The sequence below is a fragment of the Ranitomeya variabilis genome, chromosome 2 (genome assembly GCF_051348905.1).
Source record: "Ranitomeya variabilis isolate aRanVar5 chromosome 2, aRanVar5.hap1, whole genome shotgun sequence".
Classification (NCBI taxonomy): Eukaryota; Metazoa; Chordata; class Amphibia; order Anura; family Dendrobatidae; genus Ranitomeya; species Ranitomeya variabilis.
The window spans coordinates 108,263,906-108,273,818 of record NC_135233.1 but is presented as its reverse complement, the minus strand read 5'-3'; the positions used below and the strand labels follow the sequence as shown (position 1 = coordinate 108,273,818).

The window sequence follows — 9,913 nt, the reverse complement described above, 5'->3', positions numbered from 1 at the left end:
TGGCTATACCTCCTTCTATGCCCAGATCTGGGTGAGATGCAGATGGAACGGTTTTAGTTAAGGCTACTTTCACACTAGCGTTAACTGCAAACCATCTCAAAAACGTCTTTTTTCAGAAAAAACGCATCCAGCAAAAGTTTTTGCTGGATGCGCTTTTTCCCCATAGACTTGTATTGGTGACGTATTGCGACGGATTGGCATACGTCGTGTGTCGTACGACGGATGCGTCGAAATTTGGCGACACGTCGTCGGCAAAAATCGTTGCTTGTAACGTTTTTTGTCTCCGCCTAAAAAACGTGTCGCGACGCATCCTGCGGCATGCGTCGTTGGCTACAATGGAAGCCTATGAGCGATGGATGCGTCGGGACACGTCGTACGACGCAATGCAGCGCTGCAATACTTTTTTTACACTGAGCATGCTCAGAAGCTGGATTTTGTTGCCAATTGGCCAGACACCCCCAAATCTATATAAACCTGGCTTGGGCCTTCAACCCCACATATATGGCCACGTACTTAAGTGCCATGTATATAGGTGCCACGTATATAGGTGCCACGTATTTAAGTGCCACGTACTATAAATACTGTAACCACGTGGTTATACGTGGCACTGAAATATCGTGGCACGTAAATACGTGGCACTTAAATGCGTGGCACTGAAATACATGGCACTGAAATATCGTGGCATTTACGTGAAATACGTGGCACTTATGTACGTGGCACCTATGTACGTGGCACCTATGTACGTGGCACTTATATACGTGGCACCTATATACGTGGCACTTATATATGTGGCACCTATGTACGTGGCACTTATATATGTGGCACCTATATACGTGGCACCTATATACGTGGCACGTATATAGGTGCCACGTATATAAGTGCCACGTACATAGGTGCCACGTACATAGGTGCCACGTATTTCACGTAAATGCCACGATATTTCAGTGCCATGTATTTCAGTGCCACGCATTTAAGTGCCACGTATTTACGTGCCACGATATTTCAGTGCCACGTATAACCACGTGGTTATAGTATTTATAGTACGTGGCACTTAAATACGTGGCACTGAAATACGTGGCACTATGACTGTCAGAAAATGTTCATTAAACGGTTAGGTGTGAGGTTAGGGTTTGGATCCCTTTATCATCATCCGTAGTTCATTAATCGGATGTATCCAGAGTCGCCTCCGTCTCCGTTGCTGCAGAAGCATCCTACGTCTTTCCGCTGCCGCCTCCTTCTCCCGCACTATGATATAACGTCGGTAACCAAACTAGCAATCCTCACAAGAACACCTTCCATCGCTGCCACAAAACTAAAACCCTCAAAGATGGGCTGTAAAAACAGTAACTATATAGTTTTCCATATTTTCCAGTAGCCAATCAAATTTGGGAGCCTCCCATTTTAAAAACGGATCCGTCGTAAAAACGGATGCAACGGATGGTAAAAACGGATGCAACGTATGCAACGCATCCAGTATTTCGACGGAAACGTTTAGCGGATTTGCGACGGATCCGTCGAAATGCTGTATGCGTTGCATACGTTTTTCACTTTTTTTGACGCATCCGTTTTTTCGGCAAAAAACGGATTTGCGACGTAATGCAGTTAACGCTAGTGTGAAAGTAGCCTAAGGCTTTCTTAAAGACTTGCATTTCATGAATGTTTCTAAACCTTTTCATTCTTGTAGTAAATAATAATACAAAAATAATGACGTAGATCTATAAGAGAATAATTTTTCCTGCAAATCAGTAGAAATATTGGAAACAAATACTGATTTGTAAAGTGCTGCGGAATACGATGTCACAATAGAAATACAATTATTAATAAATTTGGGACGTAGAATTGTTAGTAGAAATCAGTAGACTGGTAAGTGACAGATATAATAAGAAATGTATTTTTCACATCAGATTTAGAAATGCAAAAACCTAAGCACCAACTATACCGCCGCACAGTCTGCTCTGGTCTGAAAAGATGTATAAAAATCATGGTAGGTTTATTACTTTGCTCATTAAGAAGAGCAGTGATACTTTGTGCACCTGTATGTAATAAAAAACATTGGAAACAGAACAGTCTCATTGACAGCTTACATTTATAAAGGATGTGGGAATTGTAAAGAAAGTTGGAGAAGCCGTGTCTGAAATTCTATTTTTTCACCAATTTTTCAGACTTTTTGAAGTTTAAAAATCACAAGTCACAAAATGCATTTGGAAAACGCTTACAAGTTTGGAAAGCAGTTAACCCATCGCAATAACACATTCCCCGGCAACGTACAAAGATTGTCATCATTCACGTCAGTAACCGTCCCCAATGAGGCTCACACACTATGGTCAAGTTCTAAGGAAGCCAATGAAGTATATTTTCAGAAAAACATGTTTTTTTTTAATTTATACATTACTTTTCTTTCTATAGTGTTTTACAAACTGGATTCCCTGATCAAGAGTCTCCTGGAAGACGGCATCAGCGAGAGGTGCCAATTCTGCAGAAGGATAACAAATTGTTTCACACTCCTCAAACACGCCAGCCAAATAGCATATATCAATTTACAGCCGAATTATAACATTGATATTATTATATTAATATTATTATATTATTCATAATAGAGAAAGGGCAATAAGTGGCAGCCAAACTCTTCTGGTGGCTCCTCATCTCCCATGAAAACAGAAGGAAATTGTTGAAATCAAAAATGCCCGAGCCTTCTTGTTTCTGTCATGGGAGGAGAGTTAGAACACATGGAAGTTGTGATTAATCTGCGATGCTGGTGCAATATCCAAAAATTGGAGTCCAATCGAGATAGGGTAACAGTGTGTTTTTTTCTCTACGTGTTTCAAAGTATCTTTACTTCTTCAGGAGAAGATTCTGGAAGGAGAGATGGGACACTGCCAAACACATTAGTCAGTCCGTCCAAAACCTTTAGGTTTGGCTGACATTTGTCCAAAGAGTATGCCAACCTTTGGAATCAACTTAAGGATCATGAAGGTTTTGTTGGAAAAGTAAATGTTAGAGAAAATGACTCCAGTCAGGTGAGCCTGGCTCCTAGGCATCGAGAAGATTTAGGCCACATGGCAAAGGTTATACGTTGTATTTCTCTTTTTTCCAGAGTTGATTGCTTTATCTCAGTATATCGATACCAGGAAAATACTCAACACAATTAGTCAGACAATTGCTGCACCTGAGACAAATGCACAGCTCGAGAGTTGGGGTCCGGACATGTGTAAGGAACGAGATGTTGATTTTCTCTCCGGTTGCCTGAAAGAAGAATGATGATAAAGCTGGATAAAGTATACATGGCTTAAGGGAGTGTGTATAGTATGAAGGAAGGTGGTGGGGGTGGAGAGGGCTAACCTGCAGCTGTATGCTAATAGGGGAAAAATCCACTGCCTCCAACATTAAACAAGCCGGCACTAGGAGCACACATCACTGAGCAAACATAGTGTACTAGAAGGGAGAAAAATAAAATAATACCAATGTACAAACAGCCAGCAAAAGCATGAAGAATGAGCAAGCCAGGGGTGCGGGCAGCAGCCATTGTGTACGGCATGTGGCCATTTCCATAGAGCAAGTAAAGGATCTAAATTGTGAAGACTCAACAACCTGTTCTGTCCACAAAAACAATCAATGTGTCACAGCCGCGCACCTCCCTCGGCTCGTATTGTCAGGGCATTGTTCCCCGCATTTCCTTAAAACCACTGGACGTGGCGAGTGACTTTCGATTCTTCCTAAGATCATTGTGTCCCCTCGCCTGCTCTTTTACTCGTAATTTGCACCCGCTTTCACTTGTCTAAGACGTTGAGCCGCTGGAAAATGGTTTTCTATTAAACAACAAACTTTGTGATGGGAACAAAGACTAAATTACCGCCCTGATCTATTTCCCTTGTAAAGTAATGATGATTGGTCACACTATTATCCCGCTCCAAGAAAATCTTCCCCATACTAGTATGTGTTAACCATTTGGTAACCTGGAGACGTTAACAAAAGGCCTGGCTTTGCGTTTTGCTGGAAGGTTTGAATGGAGGCAACAGATTGCAATGTGTATTGTTCAGCAAATTCCTAATGTATTTACCCCCTTTTCAGTTTTGGCCCTCGTTGCTTTTTTTTTTTTTATTCATTCCCTATTCCACTGTCTCTCCCTATTAATTTCCCTTTCTCCCTTTTCCCTGTTCATTCCATTCTATTATGAATGTAATTATTTAAACGGGAGATCTATTGCAGCTTTATGCTAATGACCCGAACAAAGGAAAGGGGTCTGGGGAGGGGAGTAAGGTGAATAGGGAAAGAAATGAGACTGGAGGGAGGGGGATTCAGCAAGAGTGCCAGGGGATGACCATGTGCCGGTGTATGATTATGTGTGTGCTGCTGGAGAAAATACAACTCGGCAACAAGAACAGCGAGTGCTACAATTTGGGGATTGATGACTTCCCCTGCTTATATAAAGGCAGCCACGGACTAACACAAAACTAGAAGAGGTTTCCCTAGGTGACACACTTATTCCGTGGTTGTGTATGTTATTATACTCAACACTGGAATTCTAAAAATAAGCAAAATGTGATATAAAGATTAATAAGATGCTAAATAACTAGTTCAGCTATGAGTTTAGAGCCATTCTACCGTGTGGCAGGAGATGGTACAAATATAGATCCTATAATAATCCTGTGGCCAGTATCCTTGTTGATTTGTGCCATAAATATTTTATTTAATAATTAAAGCATTGAAATAGTAATAAAGGATATAAAGAATCTTCTATGTGCTTTTTTAATAGATTTGCCACTTTTTCAGCATCCAAATAATTATTTTAACATTTCCTAAACTAATCAGTGATCTTGATAATATCGAAACTTATCTGGAGCGTTCTGATCCATGATAAGACCCTGAATTAAATTAACAGATAAATAATAGCAAAACGTTTTCAGTAAAAATTCACTTTTCATGAGATACGGTAGTTAAAAACCAAACTGTACAAAGAAATCCACTAAAAAAGACCAAAATGCTCTTCTTGATAAAAAAAATAAACAACAAAATAAAAAAATAACAGTAAAGCATATGATATTGGGTCATAAACTGTAATATTCAGCAACTGGTTTGAAAAAAGACAAAGTGACAAAGAGAAGTGTTATAGAAGGACAGCAGTGTAGACAATATCAGTATGGGGTAAGAGACCGAGAGGAGCGGTTATGGTCTTTGGCTGTTTTCACACGCAGCGTTTCTGCACCCCAAACTCGCTCTCTTACCAGTTGAAAGCTGCATTCAAAACACAGTTTTTGTTTGATTTTTGTAGCGATTTTATTGTGTGGACTACAAGAGTGTTTTGTGCACAGTGCAGGTTTAATAAAATTAGTTTTAGTTACAAAAATGCATCGAAAAACGCAGAGAAGCCGGTGTACTGTATTGTTTTGCAGTGTTTCTGAGCAAAAATAGGCTGCAAAAATGATGAAGATTTTACATGCTGCAGATTAAAAAAAAAAACACTGCACTTCTCAAATAGGGTAAAAAGAAAACCCCAAAAACTAGCGAGTGCTGAAGATTTCCGAAATCTCATAGTTTTTGCTTGGTACTGTAAAATATAGCTTTTTATTTCTATAAAAAAAACAGCAAAAGAAACAACGCTGAAAATATACTACATGTGAACATAGCCTTAGGGTCTTTTTACACTTGAAGATCAATTTGTTAAAATAAGAACAAATAAAATAACTTATAAAATATATATATATTAAATAAAATAGAGAGTGGTTAAAAGTTGAAAGACATGCATATACGTGAGTTTTCTTTCAGAATGTTGCTGAAAAATGATCTTATTTAGGCCGCCATAAAAGATACGTGCAGAAGAAATCTTTGCTGATCTTGCACCCCTGTGCACAAATTCCCACTGGACAATGATTGTGAAGTTTTACGTGATCGTAGTAGACCCATGTCTGTGGCCCTTTGGGGCAGACTGATGTCCAGCTTCTGTGTACGCCGACACTTGTGTGACTAGAAGTGGAACAATGGCGCGAAGTGTACTCCGTTCACAAGGTGACCATGTTGTCCTCCTTTATCTCCAAGATGCAACAGCCACTAGTTCCTCCAGATACAATGCCCTCACGGCTAACTTCTCCAGGGTCAAACACTACACAAGCCAGCCCATTCTTCATGCTCGGTGTGATAATAGAGAGATGGAGCCTCTGAATGCCGCACACAAGGCACAGAAGGAGAATCAGCCATCAGCGAGCTATTGATTACAACTGCAAAATAGATCATCAGACAAAAAGCGGGACAGACACCATAATGCGGCAGCATTCAGAGAAATGCATCGGAGAGTTAGATTACATCTAACCAGGTCAAATTGCTGGGCAGACACTTCTCGCTCCTCATTTCACAAATACTAACTTACATAATAATATGTAATAGCCGGGAATTTCACTGATCACAGAAGCTGCAGGAGTTGAAGAGCCGCTGAGCACTAACAGCAGAATGTGCCATTTCTGTCATCTGAAATCACATTCATTATCTAAAATCCCATTTCTCTCCGTGTTTATCTGGGGTTTTTCTTCTAGGCAGCAGGTTGAAGGGGGAGCAGTCTCCATTGCACCACGTGTATCTAACAATCACTGGAAATATTGCCCCGGAATTACACCTTCCTCTGACACACGTCGCCCACAGTGGACACTGGCGCCATATCTGGATCCTGGATGTTAATTTAATTTTATGACAAACCCCAAATGCTTTTGTTGCCGTCACTTCTAGGAGACGAGTGGCTGAAAGTATCAAACAATCACAGTGCATACTTATGGAAAGGTTTCTGGAGAGGCGCAACATAGTGGTTCCCATAGGCGCAGAGCTGCGATGCCGCTGACAAACATCACTGTCAGTGCCGAGACATTCTACTGTACATTTGGGGTCTCTTTGAAATAAAAATTGTAAAAGGAAAAAACAAATTGATTTTGCTTTCATTGTAGAGCAGCCGCATTCCCATAGTGTAGGACTGAATCAATAGCGCTATTACATATATAGGAACCATCAGATGATGCGGGGGCTTCCTGCAATCCTCCGCCTGGGATGTCTGCACCACACTTAAACATACCCTTGGGTAAATGAATTTCCAGCTATTTACGAGGATAATTTGGAAGGTCGCAGGAATATTCTTGTATTCATTCTTTATGAAGGAAGAAAAAAAAAGGTATAAAACTACGGTAAGTAATAAAAAAGCCTTGTGTAGTTTTACTGCAAAACTATTATTCAGATTATGTAGGCGCAGATAATAATACAGGAAGCTCTACCAACACCCTGCCATGTGCACCAAGCTTTCACTTATTGGAACCGAAAAAGGCACAAAATGGCAGCACCGCATCACCCACATACCGGACACTATACCGGACTATAATGGTGGCTATTCAGTTTTCATCATGGTGTCTGTGATTTCACAAAAAAAAAGTGTAACATGTTTTTTGGTGGAATTAGATGTGAACATAGACTTAATGGAGTTATCTGGTATTCTTATACTGATGTCCGATCCTTAACAGAGATCATCAATACCAGATGGATGGCTGTGAGATCAGCTGTTCTCGCTGCCGGACGTATATTCTCAGTTGCAGAGCAGAATTACACAGCTCCGTCAGCTGCATAGCGGCCACAACAATGTACTGCAGAACCGCCCATATGCATTCCAATAGGCGCAAATGTGCAGTACCTAGCCGTGGCCACTATGCGGCTGATGGAGCTGTGCAGCTACACCACTGATCACATCCGGCTGCCGCTAGCTATGGGAAGAGCTGATTGGCGGGGGTGTCAGGAGTCGTTTCCCCAACAATCTACTATCGATGACCTATCCTAATATTAAAGTACCGGACAACCTCTTATTATTCTGCAAAAGGATAAATTTGTAGTCTGAGACAAGAACTTATACTATACTATTGATTTGCAGGACAAAATGATGAAGTATCCAGCTTACATGTGCTCGGGAAGGCTGATCCCTACCTACCGGCTTGCTCACACGAGCGCTATCCAATGTTTTATCACATAGCACTCGGACCACTGTTATACTATGGGGCAGTGAAGATCTGCGTTTTTTGTCTCAGGCCAATATGGTATGAGAACAAAATCGCAGCATGCTGCAAATGGCTCAGCAAATTGGATGACACGCATCCATTCAAATCTATGGGTACTAGTAAAACATCGGACTGCACTCGGATGTTACGAGCGCAGTCTCATTTACGCAGACACAGACAATAGAGAAACTATGATCTCTGTCTGCTCTGCACCTTCAATAGAATCAGATAACAGTAAACTGACACTCGGATCAAACTCTGAGCAGTTATTACCATAATCGATCCGATTCTCTTGTAAGAGAAAATCATCGCTTTATGAGCGAGCTCTAAATAGTCAGATCTGTCCTGTAAGATCATGAGAACCAGTGAATGACCATTAGGTACAAAGCAATACAGCAAGAAAATAGGTACTAAAAAGAGATCCCAGATGGTTCTTGTGCGCCCAAGACTTTGCTTCAATCTTGGCGACCTGCAAATTAAAAAAAAAATAATTTATAGCAGGCCATACCTTTAAAGATAAGGCTATATGTGTATGAAAGTATATGGGACAAAACAAAGACCCAGTCTGGTGGGAACTGAGAAGTGACCTGCAGTAAGGGCTGTGATGAGGGAGATAAGTGTACGGGGGGGGGGGGGGCATGGACAGGGTCTGGTCAGTGTACAGGGGGCTGGGTACAGGGTCTGGTCAGTGTACAGAAGGGCTGGGTACAGGGTCTGGTCAGTGTACAGAGGGCTGGGTACAGGGTCTGATCAGTGTACAGGGGGCCGGGTACAGGGTCTGGTCAGTGTACAGGGGGCCGGGTACAGGGTCTGGTCAGTGTACAGGGGGCCGGGTACAGGGTCTGGTCAGTGTACAGGGGGCCGGGTACAGGGTCTGGTCAGTGTACAGAAGGGCTGGGTACAGGGTCTGGTCAGTGTACAGGGGGCTGGGTACAGGGTCTGGTCAGTGTACAGAAGGGCTGGGTACAGGGTCTGGTCAGTGTACAGGGGGCTGGGTACAGGGTCTGATCAGTGTACAGGGGGCTGGGTACAGGGTCTGGTCAGTGTACAGAAGGGCTGGGTACAGGGTCTGGTCAGTGTACAGGGGGCCGGGTACAGGGTCTGGTCAGTGTACAGGGGGCTGGGTACAGGGTCTGGTCAGTGTACAGGGGGCTGGGTACAGGGTCTGATCAGTGTACAGGGGGCTGGGTACAGGGTCTGGTCAGTGTACAGGGGGCCGGGTACAGGGTCTGGTCAGTGTACAGGGGGCCGGGTACAGGGTCTGGTCAGTGTACAGGGGGCTGGGTACAGGGTCTGGTCAGTGTACAGGGGGCCGGGTACAGGGTCTGGTCAGTGTACAGGGGGCCGGGTACAGGGTCTGGTCAGTGTACAGGGGGCCGGGTACAGGGTCTGGTCAGTGTACAGAAGGGCTGGGTACAGGGTCTGGTCAGTGTACAGGGGGCTGGGTACAGGGTCTGGTTAGTGTACAGAAGGGCTGGGTACAGGGTCTGGTCAGTGTACAGAAGGGCTGGGTACAGGGTCTGGTCAGTGTACAGAAGGGCTGGGTACAGGGTCTGGTCAGTGTACAGAAGGGCTGGGTACAGGGTCTGGTCAGTGTACAGAAGGGCTGGGTACAGGGTCTGGTCAGTGTACAGAAGGGCTGGGTACAGGGTCTGGTCAGTGTACAGGGGGCTGGGTACAGGGTCTGGTCAGTGTACAGGGGGCTGGGTACAGGGTCTGGTCAGTGTACAGGGGGCTGGGTACAGGGTCTGGTCAGTGTACAGAAGGGCTGGGTACAGGGTCTGGTCAGTGTACAGAAGGGCTGGGTACAGGGTCTGGTCAGTGTACAGGGGGCTGGGTACAGGGTCTGGTCAGTGTACAGGGGGCTGGGTACAGGGTCTGGTCAGTGTACAGAAGGG

The 9,913-nt window shown here is 43.5% G+C and overlaps 1 long non-coding RNA gene across 1 annotated transcript; it reads right to left on the bottom strand.

Moving 5' to 3' along the window:
- Positions 1-3,250: 3,250 nt before the first annotated feature.
- Positions 3,251-8,622, bottom strand: LOC143804566 (uncharacterized). Its single transcript, XR_013221056.1, has 3 exons — positions 8,427-8,622; positions 7,052-7,123; positions 3,251-3,432 (listed from the first exon to the last, which is right to left on the bottom strand). It is a non-coding gene; the product is annotated as an uncharacterized LOC143804566 (long non-coding RNA).
- Between the last annotated feature and the right edge of the window lie 1,291 nt (positions 8,623-9,913).